The sequence below is a fragment of the Chelon labrosus genome (assembly GCF_963514085.1).
Source record: "Chelon labrosus genome assembly, chromosome: 12".
In the NCBI taxonomy this organism is placed as follows: Eukaryota; Metazoa; Chordata; class Actinopteri; order Mugiliformes; family Mugilidae; genus Chelon; species Chelon labrosus.
In genome coordinates this window covers 11,428,567-11,448,029 of record NC_140345.1, presented here as the reverse complement: position 1 = coordinate 11,448,029, position 19,463 = coordinate 11,428,567, and the positions used below count along the sequence as shown (strand labels likewise).

Below are 19,463 nucleotides of genomic sequence, written 5' to 3'. Positions count from 1 at the left end.
TGTGTGTGTCGATACTCATAAATACTTCTACAGCCATTAACATTTCAGTGTTGACTGTTGGTCCGTGGTGAATGGCCCGGTTAGCGATATTATCTCACAGCTGCCGCATTTGACTGCAGCGACTTTTCCTAACGGTCTAATCAAATGAGTGATGCAGTTGCCTTGATTGAGGAAGAAACGAAGCAGCAGCCCCGTGTTTAAAGTTGACCATCGTGGCTACAATGGTGTGTGTTTGTGTGTTTGTGTGTGCTCTCTTCCTGGTGGTCGTTTCCTCATTTTCCTCTTAACATGTCTGATCTCCAGTGTTGCCTCACAGCCTGGAAAGATGAGTTGTAAGCCCGGAGTTTAACCTCTGTTTGGTGGCTGCTGCTGCTGTCCTGTCCCTCCTGTTTCTAATAGAGGTCAGATGATTTAACTTAGCTTGATTTAAATAGGGAGGACTTAAAAAAAAAAAAAACTAACCCTGGGTTTTCCCTATTTTCTTCCTGCATGCTCTAGTGTAGAGAGATGATCACATTTTTATAGGTCATCGTTGGAAAAAAAAAAACCCCGATTGTGTATGTGTATGAGTGGGGAAAAAGGAAGACTGGCTGAGTGAGTGTAAGAAGAGGGAATGAGTGAGCATACATTCACAACGCCGTAATTATCTCGAGAGATAAGAAAATGGATTCGCTATCAATCCTGCCGGAGTCTGCAGTTGCAGAGAGGAGCAGATGAAGACGTACGATTGACAGGGGGAGCCAATTAAATTAATCTGTCGTGTTTCTTAAAGGGGAGCGAAAAGAAGGAGCATTCATTATTTATCCTCGCTGTGCGTGTGTGGCGTTGCCTGTGGGAGTGCAGGAAGGAGAATAAGCAGCGAGCGATGCCACAGCAAAAGCAGCTGTGTACCTTTTGAGCTACCTGTAGCAGCTGGTCACCGGTGGTGAGCGTGAGCCGAGGGGGCCTTCGTCGTTTTTAGAAATGTACAGCCAAAGAACTCCCGTGACTGTGTAAAGCGGTTGTTGCGGTGAAATGTATGCTGTGTGTGTATAAGTCCTTCACTCGTGGGATTTTCCTGACCGAGGGTTGTGTGTTTGTCTCAGGTTCAGGATCTTGCCTCAGAGTTGTATATCTGAACTCACCCCTTGTGTTGAGGCATGACTGTCCAGCATTGAAAGGAAATGAATCATGTTCCTCATTTCAAGGCCGTGGAGTCGGCATGATCTGTTTCCTGCTTTTTTGTGTGTCGGCCGTGTTTCCAGGCCAGTGCAGATAGATTTTGTTAGGCATGAGAGTTTGAATTTTGCAGAAGTATATGAAATAAATGAATCCACATGAATGAAAATAGAAATGGGTGTGTAGGTGGTTAAGTCATATGTGGTTTTAGCTCATGTGAAGGGTATGTGTTGTGTGTTTTTCCACTGTGTAACGTTTATGCAGGTGGTATTAGTAATTATAATAGCATGTAGTTAATCAAATCTTTACCTAACTCTTAGCTATAAAGTTAAAAATGCTCCTAAAAAGGTTTTCATTCAAGAGCTAAAATTATTAGCTCATACAGACTGACTTTTTCCTCAATACCCGAAGATGAGTTAAAAGTCAAACGCTCTGATATCTACTGTTTGTGTCCGTGTGTGTTGCTGTTTGTCATCAAGCGTGGCTGCGGCGCATTTAGTGCTCCGAGCCGCTCTGGAACAATAGCTCTATTCTGGCCCGTGTCTCCGGAGGGAGGCAGCAGCATTCGGCGTTCCCGGCACTCAGTGTGCCAGCTAGGCTTGGTTTGGGATTGGGTTTCCACAGCCACCTGGAGCTCAGAGCACAGGAATGCCATTGTTCCTTCTTCCAGACTATGGCCGGATCAGACACACATGCAAACACACACGCATGCACATAAACAGACACCATGCAAGAGGAGCTCATACTGGCCTGACTGTCCCCCCCAAAAACTTAGGTCACTCTGCTTTGTTGCGTTGCCATTGCTCGCATGAATAGACAGTGAAACATCAGGCTTCTGTTTTCACAGTGACCGAGACCTAACATTAGCAGCAGAGCTACATGCTGGTTAGTATTTTTTTTTTAGGTACAAAGCAAACTAAGTATCTGTAAGCTGAACTTATTGCAGCTCTAGTCTTTGTTCAGTGTTACTCAGATTTTCCAGCCTATATGCCAATTATTAAATTAATGATAACATAGTTTTTACATAATTTTGCTGTGCTGTGCTGTTCAGACACAGACTCATCTCAAGGACATCTCAAGGAATACTGAAATGGCAAAGAGCCATCTCTGCACTTCTCTAGACCAAGCAATCAATCAGTTAGTGAAATAAATAATGAAACCAATCACTGCTTGCAGACTGAATACAAGTAAGTGAAAAAAAAAAACTGTGGCACTGAAATTAAGATGTTAAATTATTAATATGAAGCATATTTCCACGGAAGGTGTAGCAACACCGCTTATATCTGTTCCAGCTTGTGAAATGTCAGTTTTACTTTTAATCAGATCGTCCTCACACATGAAAACGTTGCGCAAGAATCAGCTGTCAGTGCGACATCTTTCCAACCAGCTATTCCACTAAGGCGGGGTTTGTTTTAAATAATGTCTGGTCATTGCACATCTGACAGATGTTGCAGCAGCTGATTTAGGCAAAGTGAAAGTGGTGGTGGTGCTGCTGAGATCTCAATCTCTTGTTATAGTGTCATCATGTAAATATTACACAAACTGTATTAACATTGACAGCCAAGAGCTTTGTTAACAAACATGTTTGTTTGTTTATGGGATTACAGCAAGTATGTGGTCTCATCTTTAGTTTAAATTTTGCACATTAACAAGATTTAAAGTCGACGAAGGGGCCCTGGTTGAATCAAAACTTGGATATGCTGCCGGTTTAAGTTATTTCCCTTCAAACTGGCAGCCAATATTTTTGTAGACCCTACAGAAACTTACTCCGGACGTTGACAGATCAGATAGCCGAGATCTAAATGGGTGATCTTCAGAGAAAGTGAGTGAAACGGAAAATGGAGTGGGATGAGGAGGAGAGTGTCATTGGCAGCATTTAGCATTTTTTTTCTGCCTCTCTGTCCTCTAGGGTTTGCAGGCAGACAATTTCAGTTGTGTGTGTGTGCTTGTGTGTGTGTGTGTGGGGGGGGGATTGTCCTCTGGCTCTCCAGCAGGTCACATTAGGGATAGAGTTGCATAGAAGTGGGTCAGCCAGTGCCACCAGGGAGTCTTGCCAGCTCCCTGCTCCCTCTCAGGCTGGACCCGACTAAGGCCAGCACATAAACCTTAGTCGTGTGCATCAGTATAGGTGCATACATTGTTTTTGAGTATCCATTGCTAGTGTGATGAGTGTAATCCCATTGTTATTCACTGATTTAACATGTCCCTGCCCTTTTCACTGGACTTTGACTCCTCATAAACAGCTCTGGCATACCTCTAAATGCAAAGAGAGCAGAAAGCCCAGGCTATGGTGCAGTGTGTTTAAACCAAATATAGGCCCTCTACAGATGATTCAGAGCTTGTCACACTCTCTGTCTCAGCTGGATGGACACAGTGTTTCTGCTGGCTTAATGATAAGGAAATAGGATTTAGCTGAGTATTCAGCAGAGGTTTATTTCAACTCTTAGCTGAAGCCTCTTGTTTTCTGCATTGGCTCTCCTCTGACAAGGAATTAATGGTCTATTTCTGTTCTCTGTTCGGCTGCCTATATCTATGTGTTGTTCAATTAAGATGACATCATGAGGTAATGAGACACTAATAGACGCATATTTTAAGACTGGACTATATATTGCAAATGGACATGGAGATCACCCTTTAACTTCCGGGCAAATGCAAATAATAGCTGCTGCTCCAAATCAAGTGATGATTAGAAAGTGTTTTCTGTGTCTGTACTACTCACAATCATGCAGGAAGTGTTTTTTTTCCACTGTATAATTGGTAGTTTGGTTTTTGAAAATCTGATCAAATGACCATGTGCAGTTTAAAATGGGTTTGAGGTAGTGATGATCTGTAGCCAGCCCTGCTTCTGTGAGTTCCCTGCAGCTTTATCACGTCTTTCAGCTCTTTGGTTCTGTTTTATGCGTTGCAATTAGTCAAGTAATTAAAAAGGTCACCCGCAGCAAATTAATTGACAACTATTTTTGTAATATAATAACCACTTTAGCAGTGGCGCGACCAGATTTTTATTTTTATTTTTTTATAAGGGTGGCCAGATGGAGTCACTGAATATCTTTTGCCAAATTCCCACAAGTGGCAAAAAAGCAACAGGCTAAAGGTAATTTTTTTTTTATGGAAGCTGCTGACATGACGCCACAGATTAAAGCCGCACATTTGCCGGGTGTGACATGCTGCATATCAGGGCTGAGCTGACTTCAACTTACTTCTGTACTTCAGTGACACTGTGACGCATCAGCCAGTGATATGTGTCTGTTTCACCATTTATACTTTAAACAGACACTGACGCCGTCAATGAGTGCTTGAGCAACACCTCAGTAGTGACTCACAGACAATGTGGCTGGCCATGCATTGCCGTTTTGTGTAGCTTGTGTAGCTTGCCGGGTGAACGCAGCATTTGGTTGTCAAAACCAAAGCTCAGCTGTTGCTGTACCTATATGACTGTTCTGGTTGCATAATGGCTTTGGTACCAAGGTTCTCACATTGCTGGGTTGTAGTAAACTAATCAGTGTAGATTATGACAAACGATCTATAAACTCTTGGGCGCCCGTTGAGATTTCAGAGGTGGCTTTTTCCCCTTCCCCTGGCTACCTCTTGGGGATGTCCCTACTCTTAAGTCAGTTTTTCATGTGAAAGTGGCCAATGGTTGCTGGTTTAATCTTCAGTGATGTTTCTCTTTATTGTACATGATAATAATTTCTACATGTTTTTGTTGTTTGGGTGTTTGATCAGCTTGGGTTGTGTGAATTGTCAAACAATAATGAAGAATGTCCCCTGGATAGAGAATGATCAGTCAGTTTATACTTTTGAAAGTAGTCAGCAGGTTATTTACTAATTAAGATCATTTAAGAAATAACTGCCCATAGTTTTTTTTTTTTTCTCTCACTAGCCAAATTTCTAGAAGCAGCTGCCAGCTCTTCTCTGGTTTAAAGCTCACTCAGCACAAAATGGTTCACAGAAAAAAACGCATAGCTGGTCAACACTGTGCAGCGTTGAGCATCAAATGAACCAGATATTTCCCGCTGGACTTGGTAGAGAAGTAAATGGGAAAGCAAAAAAGGTGAGCGAATATTGGACTCTCCAAAATCTGCTGAATTCATCTGGACGACTTGAATAACATCCAACTGAAGTTTAGCTGCTGCGGCTTGTCCCACTGCATAGAGAGACCCTGTTTGTGGAAAGAGTCACCTTGAACACCTCAATAGAGGGAAGTAATGTGGACTGCAGCAGCTCGGCCTGTCAGCTTTGAGTAACCCTATATCTTGTGTCCAAGCTTAGCTCCAACAATTGCCTTCTTTGTAAAATGATGCTGCTCATGTGTGCGCTCTTATGTTGCTCACAACATCTGTTTCAGCCTGAGATGCCACTTGACAAAGAAAAAAAAAATAATGTTTCCATGGTGACAGCAGTGCTCCTTGCCCATCCCCCCCCCTCCACATTTTCCATAGGCGGAAGTTGAAGATTTCCAATTTATGCTGACTCATAGAGAAACAACTGTAAGGGACTATGTCTCACACACATGTCTCTCCCTCACACTGGCCAGGGATTATTATTTGCTTTTCATTATTACAAGCTTTCAGGTGTGTTTGTTTGATTTTAATATCGAGGGGAAATTTCAGTGTAGTATTTCTTTCTATGTGTTTCGATAGATTACACTATTTATGCACATATTAGTCAGTTTTCTGTAAATTAGGTTTGAAAATGCAGGGGTCGTACTCTGTAGACAATTACGCGTTCACAGTATATTTAAACAACAGATATAATCTCCTGCGGAGTGTTGAATGGTGTGTGTTGTTTGTAATTTTAATGTTATCAGACTAGCCCTTGTTTTCTGCCCGTTTACAAGATTAGAGCGGGTGCCACCACTCGGCCTCGCTGCGAGTTGTCCCCAGTGCACACTTGAGTTGTTACAAATAAACCGACACGTCCATGAGGCTCTTTGAGCACATACGCTGTGGCAGCATTAGTGATCTTGAAACTAGTTGGACATCCCAGACCACAAAGAAAGTCAGTCTTTACTCTTTTTGTAAAATGATTAAAAGTTGTCTCGTCATTCCACTGTCAAATCTATGGGATAAGAAAGGACATGGGGACAGGGCCGCCAAGGTTTGCCTGGTTTAATCTGCAGCACTTTCTCAACCCTTGTGTAACCGTACTGCTGCCAATCAAAAGACACTGGGACCTGAGTTGATTTCAAGTCCCAATGTCTTTACTGTAGAAATGAACCAGGGAGAAAATCTTTCATACAGTTATGACTGAGCTCAAAAAAGTCCTCCTGAAAACTGCAAAATGTCAAACAAAATATAATTGACTCCTTCCAAGAGGCTGACTGAAGAAAGTGTGAGCAAAGATAGAAGAGATACTGTATTTTATGATTCGCTTAAGCTTGAGAAAGTGCTTCAGTCATGAAGGCATCTTATAATCAGGGTCCTTTATTATATTAGAGTATGTATTCTGGTGTATATTAGTGTAAATATATCAGTCCATTAAACGAAAAGGTAGTTTGTGTGTGAACGGTGTCCTGACAAGTTACTCATTATTGATCTCTGTGGGGATAGATGTTTGCTGCATTAAATCCAGGAGCAGCAGGCAGCTGCAGTGCATTGAACTGAGATTAACCCCAGTTCTGCAGTCTCCATGTTGCCTTGGTCAAGGCCTAACGGCAGTACTGCTGCCTCTGTCGTGTTGCTAGTTGGTACCTGAATGACAGCTTTTAATGGTCTTTTGTTCACAGTGCTTTTATATAGAGCCATTTACTACATAAACAATGCGCAGTAAAGAAAAAACAAACAACCTTGTCACTTGCCTTCATAATCCTGATCTAGAGTTTTTAGTCACATCCATGATCAGCTGACAATAAAAACTGATGAAACAAATATCACTTAGCACACACTAGGTTCGTGAAGATGTAAGAAGATGAACAGCTACATGCATAGGGAGAACAGATGGTAAATGGATTGCCAGTGCGTACAACTGTATGTCATGGTTAGCTAATGTTTCATTTTCACCGTAAGAAATCAAAATGACAAACATGGATTAAAATTGGCTGCCAAATATGCTTGCTATTTCAGTGTGGTACAGTTAATTGCAGTGGATCTTTCTAAAAAGCTGAGGTTTTCACGGCGTACTTCTGGCTAGGAGATATGATAATATGTACCATGAAGCATACAGATTACATTTGTCTATTTAAGCCTGCTTTATCGGAATAAAAACAAACAAAACACCAAATGCTTACATTTTTTAAAATAACCTGTGCGTTTGGTCTCAATTCAACTCATAACTTTTGCGTTCCCCGTTGTTAAAAGGTAACGTATTCATGTCTTTGTGTGAGTGTCCTCATTACAGCTGAAAGTAAATTGTAGTAATTGATGTAAGCAGATCAGTTGTGTTTTAACTCAAGTTAGTTTTCCACGTCTTTCCACAAAGTGAGAAAAGCAGAAGTGTGACCAAACTGTCAACAGTATCAACAGATCAGACAAAATGTGTGTCTCAGTTAGAAAACAAATAGCTTTGGGTTATAGGTGAAAGGAGAGGAAGGCTAGAGCCATTTTTACTTGTACGTCTTGAACGTCAGTCTGGCTCGCCCAAATGCTAGTCGGTGGTCTGTCTGTTTTTGCCAGTTGGGTTCATTTTTGTTTCTACTTCCTGCTTCACTTTCAACAATGGCAAAATTTTGAAGAAATTTAGACGAAGACGAGTCATACAAATGTTTTTACCTCCGAACCTCCTTCCAGGCTTAACCTGACAAGGCTAGAGCGCTCCCCTGGGGGTACGCATACACAAACCATCCATCTCCAACTCTTATCTGCTACCATGCTGCTACTATGAGTGTGTGTGTGTGTGTGTGTGCGCGTGTATGTGTGTGTGAGTTTGTCTGTCTGAGGACTCATTGAACAGAGTTGTTTTTGCCTGGTCACACTGATAGCCATATCAACAGTTACTCCTGGCTGATGAACTGCAGAACAACACATCCATTGTTTTTCAGTGTGTGGGAGTGTATGCTAAGCCATCAGAAATTGCATTTCTACCAGCCTCAAATGTCAGACGCTCTGTGCTCATGTATCCTGGGAATGTGTGTGTGTGTGTTGGATGAGTGTGCGTTGCATGTGCTTCAGTGTAATCTCTCAGGGGCCGGGATGTGGGTCAGTGTGGCTGCAGCTCCGCACGCCAAGGGAGAGACAGCAGCAGGATACTGCCCATGTACTTTCTGTAGTGGACTAGCCTGACTAAAGTTCAGCAGGGACCTGCGTGCAGTTGAGATTTGACCTTTTTTGTGCTTTTCATGTACCTAAAAGCACAACGCTTTGGCTGTTTTAGTCATTTAGCTTTTTTGTTGTGTGTTTGATAGGCAAAAAACCACAGAAGAAGTCAAATATGAGCATCTTTAACTGTGTGGAACTAGTCTTATTAGAACTGGATCTATAGAGTTTAATATCTGTGTGACTTCTTATTAGGGTTAGATTTGAAAAAGGATGGGCAGATTAGTCATGCCTGGATCCCATAGTGGATTTTACCTGCAGTCATTAAAGCCAAAGTTATTGCTGAAGATTTAGACAATGAAAGCTTGTTGGAGGTTATGTAGTGGAACACAGGGTACGTGTGTGGGGCCCACCGGCCCTGTGACGGAGCTGCCTGAATGAAATATTGATGGCGCTGGCTTAGTTAGGAAATGTTTGCATCTGTGTGTGCACATTTTCAGAGTCGTATGTGTATATTTAGGTGTTTGTCCAGTGATTGATTGTGCTTTTTGCAGCATCCAATAGGCTATTGAGTGTCAGTATTTTGAAATATAGTCTCATAGATCAAATCACTTGAAGTGACCCAGTAGTATCAAATTTGTTTAGGATTAATGAGGACTAAGCAAGCAAACCTGTTTGCATGCTTGGCTGCCAGTGATCGATGAGAGCTAATGGAGGACATCTTTATTTGTTGAAAAGTGTCTCTTTATGGCGCCATTTGAACACAGAGATGAAGAAAAATTGCTTTTTCACTCATAAAAGAAACACAGAATTTTTTTCTTGTTGTAGGATGAAACAACCCAGACGTTTACTACGTAAATATTTTGTCAGGCTAAAAGTGGGTTAGCTTTTGTCATAATAGCACTCAGAAATGTTCCTTTGTCTGACTTAGCATTTGCATTTTACACTACAAAGGCAATGATGGCATTCCTTAGAGCGCTTGAAACCAAGCAGGCAAGTACAAATTTATTAAGTTAGTACATGAGCATGCCACAAGCATTTACACCTAACGCAATATAAACGATGTTCTGCCATGACAGTGCTGTATATTGTTGAGCAGTGTGTCTTTTTGCCAGGACATATTTCAAAAAAATCAACATTTATCCACCCCTTTATGAGTGCATTATGTAATTATTAAGAGCTACATGAAAAGGTTTAGGATCATTAATGCTACTGCAGTGTATGCAGCTGAAACCAGAAGTGTGTGTGCCAGGAAAATGTGTTGAATCCACACTGTGCCACTACACCACAAGAGGAGATTGCATGCAGCGTAGAATTGCTAGGAAGTCTGTCCTGGATTGGGAATGTTGCCGGGAGCGTTTGAGCGCACAGCTGGAGGCAGGCATGCACTTAAGCTTGATCCTGTTAACACGGCTGCTGGCCAGAACAGAGACGGCAAGAAGACATGAAACTAAGAACAAATCACAAGTCTTTACGGCGCAGAGATAGGCGGGAATAGATTGGGGAGTTTTAGGCTAAATCTGGCCTGTGTAATCACTTGGGACACAAAAGACACAAGGTACTGCTATGACTGTTAACAGTGGTCTAATGGCCTGCTGCTGTTTCCTGTGCTCTCTGTAAACAGGAAGCAGATCTCTGTCTTTTTGTCTGTTATTCTCTCCTTTCATCTGTCCTTTTTTTTGTCCGTCCTTTGGTCCTTCTTTCTCACTTTCCTCCCTCTGCAACTAAGTCCAGCATAGAGAGGGACAGTTGCCCAGCTCCCAGTGCACTTCATTATTTTAGAAAGCAAAACAGATTGTTGCGTGAGTTGTTTCATCTAGGGTAAATGTGACATAGCGGAGAGTCCAGGGAGGTAGCACAAGCTGCCTCTTACCTATATGCTCCATGCTCTATTCCTGGCAATCCTGTTTTTCCTCCTTATCCTTCCCCTGGAAAGCTGTCAGAATCGTGAGATACAGCTACACTTGCCTGTGATACTGTTGTCATCTTTTGTTGCCTTTCCTCTAGTCCCTATTTAGCATGGGTTTGGTGTTTGTGCGTGCATGGGGTGCAGCAGGTCCTGCAGGGGGCTTTTCCTTTCCCACACCACTGGAAACATGAGGTGTCTGACTGAGCGGGAGGCTGAAGGGACGGCTGTAAGGAGGTGGAGGGGAGGTGGAGGGGAGGTGGAGGGGAGGTGCAGTTGGCCCAGGATTGGCACAGCTCTGTTTGTTGTTGCTAAGACCAAAGATGTCATCTTTGGACTCCCTCTGCTACAACATACGCTACAAACAGAGTCACATAACACATACAGAAACATTGGCTGGGAACCAAACACACACACACATACACATACTCCATGCTCATAGCAAGCTATCACAGTCTTATAAAAGACATTTCTTCCTGTCTTACCCTCTGTTTTCTCTCTGCCTTACTCTGGTAGTCTTTAGAGAGAGTGCAACAGTTAGGTTTAATGCTTGAACATGGCTTGTTGGTCAAAGTTTGTTTGCACTTGGGGATTTGTGACTGACTGATTTGACTGTCAGTTTTAGCTCAACCCATACTACCTACTAAATTGTCCAGACCAAAGACTGTTTCAGAACAGTAACCTCGTTTCACTCTAGCCCTGACTTGAAGCCCCAGAGCCCTCACACTTTGGCATGCCAACTTTAGCTTGCAAGGTGTTAGGTGTGTTCAAACATGCATGAACTTCATGATATTCTTGAAACGCAAGATTTCTGCTTGCATAAATTTCTAAATTAGCCACTTTGCTTTGGATGTCTGCCTCAGTCATTTGTATTTCAGATTTTACGACAGGAATTCTGTCTACTCAGGCTAAAGGGAAATAACCCTATGTGAGAGAAAATACTGTTAGACTTAGGGGCCGTCCACACGGAGACGCGTTTTGGTCTAAACGCAGATGTTTTGCCCGATCGTCCACACGAATCCTGTAAACGCATTGCCCTAAAACGCACTTTTCTGAAACCGGGTCCCAGGGTGGAAAAATTCGCAAACGCACCTCTTGCGTTTTAGTGTGGACAGGGAAAACGGAGAAAACGATGATGTCATCGACACACCCCTCGAGCAGCCTTCCACCTCCCGCGAGACGTCTCATAACAACATCAACAACAATGGCGGACTACATGCTCGTGTTCCTGCTGGAGAAGATAATGAGCCTATTAAGGTTACTAGGGCAAAATATAATTTCTCCTTGAGTTGAGTTTCTTCTAAAGCCGATTTGTAAACAGCGCTCAAGCTTTATGCGCATGCTCCGCCTCTTCCTCTCTGTTTTTGGTGAATTTCTGAAACTGAAACAGCGCCACCTATAGGCCTGGAATATGAAGTAGTGTTTTCAGTCGTGTTGAAACGGATCCGTGTGGACGCAGATATTTCTTGAAACGATGCCAGGGAAAACGGAGAGGGAAAAGATCGTTTTCGTACGTGTGGACGAGGCTTTAATAATAGGGAGTGTTTTTATAGGCAACAGAGGCAAGAGTAGGATGGGGTGATAGGACCCCAACCGTTTGTCAATCATGGTGTATTCATATATGATGTATAGTAACAAGGAAGTAACAAGGTGTACAAAAGAAAGGGATTGTGATCCCTAAAGTCTTGTTATCTGCCAATACAGATTACCAACTTGGCACCAGGGGTTTCTTTTTCTCAATTTTAGGCTTAACATAAAATAGCCGAACTGTATTTAATTCATTATCCCTTTATTGGTTAACATTGTTTAACTGTCTTGTATGTTTTTGTATGTTTTAATGAAATTGTACAGACATTTTATGAGATTTTTATGGAGCTATTATGCATTAGCACCACCACCTTTTTTTATATATATATATCTATATATAAATAGCCTGATCTGTGGATTTAGGATTTAGGGTTATTAAAAATGAGCTGCCAGTCGCATCTGGCCAATACATGATCTGCTTAAAAGTATTGGTGCTGTGGTGCATAAGTTCATGGTGTAGATTTACCTCAGTGTTTGGATCACGCTCCTGAATGTTTTTGGTACAGCAGGAAAGATAAGAAATGTGAAAAGTAAATACTCACTTGCCAGTTCGTATGGTACACTAGTGGAACGAATGCATGCTGGTGCACTCCTGCACTAAATCTCAGACTCACGGAGGTCATTGTATTCAGTGTTCATAATTGAGAGAGTTGTTTATACAATCGCGTGTTTGTAGTACTGTTGAGTTATATTATGTTTTACCAACATATGTCTCTATTATTTCGACAATCCTATTTTAGTCAGTGGGTTAGGCTTAATAACAGAAAGACATTCGTGTTTAATTAAATCCAGTTTAACAGCACCACAAACTGCATATTCCAAAATGATCAGTTGAATTACGACCTTTTACGTTATGTTTTAAAATAAACTAAACATTAGTCATGAAGGAGGATTAAGTGCAGTACTGTTAGAATGCATTTGTTTTCACTAGTGAACCTAATGAACTGACACAACAGCCATATTGTGTGAATGAACTGGGATTGTCTCTGAGGAAACCAGCCGGGGGTTTTGTGCTTTGCTACGTCCTATGTGATCCCTACATCTACCCGCTGATACAGACTGAGCAGAGGAGTCATGGGGTCCGGCCTTTCTGAAAACCCAGTTCAGATATGCAGCATGAGTTAGCGCATCATATGAGATTAACAAAAGTCACATTGTCTGGCCGCCATGATGTCATATACTGCAGATGTTTGTGTTTGTGTAACAGGAGGTTGAAAGTAGAAGTTTTTTGCCCTCACAGCACCAGGTCGCCCAACCTGCCAGTAGCTTTCTGCCTCTGTTCTCTGGGCGCATGTGTCAGTTCAGTGCTGGCCTACATAATGTCATGTTTTACTGGCACGACTCGCTGTTTAGACAGGTTCATGCTTGCTCTGCATTACTGTGTGTATCTGTATTACTGCGGCACACAAGTGCATTCACACTTGGTGAACAAGGTGTGGGCTTCATTGTGTTGAAAGCCAGCGTATTTGGGAAATCACTTCTGCCTTACAGCAGCACTAACTATTACATCAACTGTTGATGTAAAGGTGCATAACGACATATTACATTTTATAAGGTAGTTGCAAACGCTGGAAAACCTACTTAACGCTACTAAAGAGGATCGGTTAGTTGGGTTTAGCAGCCTGACAATAATTAAGTACTGTGTTGCCAAACCGTATTGCACAATGTGTACTGTCTTTGACTATACCTCTGTCTGTTGTCTGTTTGTCTGACTCTTTGTGGTTGCTCACAAGCTTTTTTTTACCAAACATATATCTCTCATGCAGCGACTACAGCATGAGGCAGGTAGGCAGCAGAATGAGGAGAGAGGAAGAGGGTTTTGCACTGCAGACTAAGACAGATTCGAGTTGCAATTTGCACTGCAGTGTTGTGTGTGGTACTCCAGGTTTATTTTGTGATTGTCATGGGAATCTGATGAGTATTTATAGAGGATCTTGCTTGTCCTGCTTCCAATTTGCAGATGGATTACATTCCACTCAAACTTTGTGAAGGTTTCTGTAAGAAAAGAAGAATAGAAAGAGAGACAGCGTATGACTTGTGTGTGAGATTGTGAAAGAGAGAGAGAAAAGTAAGGAGATGAGGAATGGTGACTCACACATGAGGAGACAGACAGACAGACAGACAAGACAGACCAGACAGACAGACACGCACACGCATACGCACACACCTTTGGTGGCCTGAACCCTTCACGTATTGCATACCTGCACTGCAGTACAGCCTCCTCATAGTCACTAAAGCAGGACTGTGTGGGTTGTCAGGAAGAGATTTATGGTGTGGCTCTTCTTGTAATACAAACTCTTAATACACACACATATACAGAGGCTGGCAATATGAAGTCCTAGCGGACCAGAATGATGACTTGGCTTTAAAGTAGGCCAAGGGCCAGATTGAAGGACTCACATACACATGAGTCACATTTCCCTCTCATCTTCATTCTCTGTGGATTTTTCAAAATAGCAGATTAATCCAGCGAAATGAGCAGTTCTGAGAATTTGTCAGTTGTCCATCCCTATCTCCCTCTACCCCTTCATCCCTCTGTCAGCTCGCGAGCAATATGAAAAGAAAGCGAGGCAGTGCCGTTGGTTATGTTTGGCCTTTGGATGGGTGTGGAAGAAGGGAGAATGATTGATTTATAAAACAGTACAAAGAGAACCAGGGTTTTGCTGACGATTTGCAAATGACTGACAACTTTCCAGAGTCTGCCTTTCTGGCATGTTTGACCGGGTGATGATGCATTTGCTCTAATACCAGGAAATGTCGGTGCAACTGGAAGCATGCCGGATGACATTGTGACTCTAACTTTATGATTACGTGAGTGAGATGACATGTGTGGGAAGTGTGTTTGGGGCCCATCATCGGCAGCTTCTCACATGTCTTCCTGTGGTTTCTTTGGAGTTTTGTGGCCCTGAGCTGTGATTCGAACACTTTCGGCCTCTTTTCAGGCCATCTAAAAAAAAACACCACCCCCGCATACTGTAAATAAATGTTAAAGAAATAAATCAAAACGCTTATTCAGAGTTCTTCCTGAGTCTCTGGATCAGGGTCGCACAAGAGTTTCTGCCACCCAGCATGCATGCCGTTTTTTTAACATCCTTAGCCAAACAAATGTTTATTCTGTATCCCTGTCTCTTGTCTCTTCAAGGAGCATGTTTGAGTGACACGCAAAAGAGGAAGTGGGATCTCTGAAGCTCCGCCTCCCTCTGCTGGTGGAGCATCCTGCGCATCTGAGACCCCTTAAGTCACTTGGAAAGGTACAGGTAGAGAAAATTGGTGTGGCTGCATGAAGTGATGCTGCATGTTTAGACAGAACACTGACATTGTGCTTGGATTGCATTGATTTCCCTAGGGCCGTAGGAAACCAAACAAAAACCTGGTCATACACACCCTTCAACTAAACAACTGGTTATGGGGAAAATAACATATATACACTCTATCTGTAGCATATTTTAAGATACATTAAAAACAAATGTTGCTAGCGCACAGACTTCTTGCCCTAACATTATATATGGCAGCAGTAATATATGTAGAGCAGTGATTACAACTTAATTGTGGGTAATGCGTTTTAACAAACAAGGACTATTCCTGTGACATAGTGTCAGTCAGGGTGGAGACAAGTTACCACCTTCTCCGCGTTTTACTGAAAACTATAAACTATGTAGCAGTTTACAGACTTATGGAAATACCACCAGTAGTTTTCCAATATGGCACAATACTTACTTTACTCTGATGTCTTGCGCTGTTTGGAGTCAGCCAGGATTGCATAGTCCAGTACTCTCACAATTCTTTCTACCTCTTCTTTGGAAGATATAAATCGGATAGCTAACTACTGAACTCGCTAGAGTTTTGCATATTGTATTGTATGTCAACCAAATGTCAAATGCCCTAGTGAGGATAGATGATAGATTAACATCTTAAACAGTTTTTGAATGTGATTTACCCCTGGCTTACACTATCTTTATTGAACATACAAAGACCACGTTGTTGCAGTTTAGTCTGAATTTGTCTCATACGCACCACATGAGCAGGACATTAACAAAAATGTTTTTATCCATTTGAGCATTGTTTCTGCAGGCAGCATGAAACATTGTGTTTGAACCATTTCTGAGAAATGTTACATTTCTCAGAAATGTTATATTTCTTAGCCCTCAGCACTTCAGCAATAGCCAAGTGGTGATTCATTGGTTTGCACATTGTTTGTGCACAGCAGTGTAAGTTATAAGGCTCCCTCGTGAGATAAATAAATGACAATAACTTGAGGATTTATGTGAGATTTAAAATGTTCAGAATAGGCTGCGCAGCCAAAACAGTTTGCTGAGTGAAAGGCTCTCCAGTACGAGTGGTAGGGCTACCTTGTTGCCATATTCTCTTTCTCCCTAGTGAATTAGCCAGCTGCCGCACACCTAATCATAAACAGCGCATGTACTCGTTTGTAGGTGTGTGGTAGAGTCCTGTTTGTTGGCCCCAGTCACCTGCGTGTAGAAAGTCTAGGTTGGGTCATGAATATTAAAGAACCATGTGAAATTTTATGTAGATTGTGAGCACAGCTTTTGAATGCATATTGAGGAGCACAGCATCTGAAGTTGTTTCTCTCATGCTCATTGATTTATCTTTGGAACAGCTTCTCAATGTTGCTGTCTTGGCATAATTGAACCTACTAAGATCTGTTGTTATGTACTGTATGTTTTCGGGCTATCTCTGATACCATGGTTAATGAGTTCATATTCTGTGGGATTTCTTATTTTACGTTCTTGAAGGAGCAGTTTTGAATGAAGATGCATATGTTTAAATGAGTTATAACTGTGCACATTAGTATCTTTGGATAATGGTTATTTGGCCAAAGTTGACATATATATGGATGAGTACCGGGGACCATTCTTAAATTCTTTCTGCACCAATTGACCTTTGGCTAAGCCCCGCCCTAGAATGCAGATTGACCAATCACAGCTCCCACAGGGGTCCGACACTTTTCCACAGCGCTCCATTGACTTTAACGCATGCGTCTCATATTTTCGGTCTCGGCAGGCTATACTGTCGGTATATATCCAGGGTATGGATAAGCCCAATGATGTGCGCGCAAAACCCTGTGGAGCTAACCAAAACATCACCGTTACAGCTTAAGTTGCATAGTTGTTGATACGCTAGCACACGCTGAAGAAATACAACGTTATACGTGCGTAACGTTAGTCCGTTTGCTTCGTAATAACGATTATAGAAGTGAATAGAGACGTACCCAGCTTTGCATGAACAGTGTTGCTCCTTGATATTGTCAGTCCCGGCCTCCGTCTCGATTAATAGGATATGCGGTGGTTCATTTTTTGACTGTGACCGGTATGCTTTTGCCTCTGTTTGGATGCCTTGTTGTTCGTTGCGTTTCACTTGTATGTCCTGAATATAGCCTTCGAACGCATATTGCAGCCCCTTTTGCCTACTTCTATCGGACACTTTATTTGCTGCTTTATAAAAGTTTGACAAAAGTTCAGCAGGAAGAGCTGTCACAGCATAAGCCATGTTGATACCAGAGCCTTATAGATAACCAGAAAACCACAGCCCAGAAGAGAATGTCGGACGTAGCAACAGTAACTAAGGGGGGCGGGGCTTAGCCAAAGGTGAATTGTGTGTAATGTTGAAAAGGTTGACAGGTATACTGTCCTGGATTTTTTGGGGGATTTTCTGAAATTTACGAAATCTGCGCTGCTATAGAATAAGATAATTGTAAACACTGCTGTGGTCTCATTCACGTTCTGCTGTCAACATTTAGCAATGCTCTGCTCAGCTTATACGATGTTGTCTTACATGTTATTAATTACCTTATTTGAAACATCTAAGCTTCCTTTTCCCCCTAACAATGGTACATAACATAGACAGTCATTGGTAGATGTCGGACACTAAAGAAATCAACAACAGCCATAAATCAACCTTTAACTTTTGTACTCCTAGGGAACAAGACAAGAAGTTTAAACTGTTTGAAGTTTAAAAAAAATAAAAAATGACAAAAGGATAAAGCACACATCTGTTCCTCCTTTTTATATATAAATTCTGATCTCATTAAATGTAGGAAGACTGTAGATATTTATTTATACCAATCCTTTGTTAAAGTATTGCTAAAATCCTTACAACACCCATTAGTAGGCAGATAAGCTCAGGGCCAGGGGTTAAATTTCCAAAGGATCTTCAATACACAACATACACATATAGTGCTGTAAGAAGATTTTGATACATGGTACTGGAACAAAGACTGGACCAGAAGTAAAAGCCCAGTGTGCTGTTCTTTCATTTTTGCCTTCTGAGAAAAAGTCAAAGTACACTGTTAAAGGAGTTTGTAGCCGGAGCCTTGTAAATCCTGCCGGCTGGCGTGAGTAGTAACAGTTGTAAAGTAGTGGAAGACAAACCTGCCGGGTTAGACGGTACAGACTGTAAGTATTCTGATGTGATCATGGCGTGAATATGTGTTAACACCAATTAACAGTCTCTGATGGTGTGTTGATTGTGCACATTGTTGCATTATTTGTGGTAATCCACTCTGCACCGTCTTGCGTTTGTGAAAGTATATCTCATTAAGAGCAAGGCATAAAGTTGATGAATGGGGAGCAAATGTGGGTTTGTCGTCTAATGTGAGTTGTTAAAAGAGAAATTACGGCATGTTGGCGTCAAACAGACCAACAGGCACGAGACTGTGGGTTGCGCTTTCATACGTCTTGTAATTTATTTACTCCAATATATGCACTGTGTGCGTCTGTGGTTTTGTTCGTGCAGACAGGCAGCCGTGCTCGCTTCAGCCATCAGGGGAGCGCCCCCTGTGACAATAATGTGTATTGATTTTGGCCAAAAGTGCCCCACTGACTGCAGATTGAAGTGTTTAATTCCACTTTGCTCCTGAGCCAAATTTTGCATTGGTAATCAATTTCAGCTGGGACTTTTACGCTGCCATGGGCAGTTCTGCGTTTTACTCGTTGACTTTTTTACACTTCAACAGTTTTAAACTTTGTTCTCCCTCTCTCTTTTTTCTTTTCTCATTCCTTTTCTTTTTTTCTTAGAAACTGGTGTAGACCATTGCAATAAAAGAGAAAAGTGCTGTATTGATCTTTTTTGGACTGTAGTATTTGAAAAGAAATCTTGATGGTGGCGTAGATATCAAACATATTTGCTGCTTATGTGAACATATAACTCTGCTATTGGCTTTACATTTTAGAAAGTTGTTTTGTTTTTCCTAAATATAGCCAGTAAAATGATAAAAATCACTGTCATCTCACTTTTACAGAACAATCAGCTCAAGATACATTAGTAAAGAAATGCTATTCATAGCATCTGTCTTGGTATAGTACAACCTTGTGCATCTGCAGTGCAGCCTCCCCTCTAAATTTTGTGACATCCTATGTGAATCATGTTTAACGTGTTTGGTGCCTTTGGTCAGGTGGTCTATGATGTGAAAATATATTTCCAAAGAGATATAGATTAGATAGAAAAAAGCATACAGTGGTCGGCAGTCGTTCAGCTTGCTTTTCTAGCTTTCAGCTCTGGTATGGAAAGCATCTTGTGCAGTAAACAGGATTGAGGTGAACTGCTCTGCATCACGCTGCAGTTCTCTATTTTCGTTTCATTTCTGCTTCGCTTTGCTGTCA

At 41.8% G+C, this 19,463-nt stretch overlaps 1 protein-coding gene across 4 annotated transcripts in view; it reads left to right on the top strand.

Annotated features, from left to right (window-relative positions):
- Nucleotides 1–19,463, top strand: part of galnt1 (UDP-N-acetyl-alpha-D-galactosamine:polypeptide N-acetylgalactosaminyltransferase 1) — a 40,036-nt gene that overhangs the window by 1,360 nt on the left and 19,213 nt on the right. For 3 of the 4 annotated variants that reach the window (XM_084557952.1, XM_084557949.1, XM_084557948.1), the window contains one exon: nucleotides 14,987–15,095. The gene's annotated coding sequence lies outside the window, so the exon portion shown is untranslated. Of the gene's footprint in view, nucleotides 1–38; nucleotides 225–14,986; nucleotides 15,096–19,463 lie in introns of those variants that run through there. The other variant, XM_084557950.1, reaches the window with a different exon arrangement.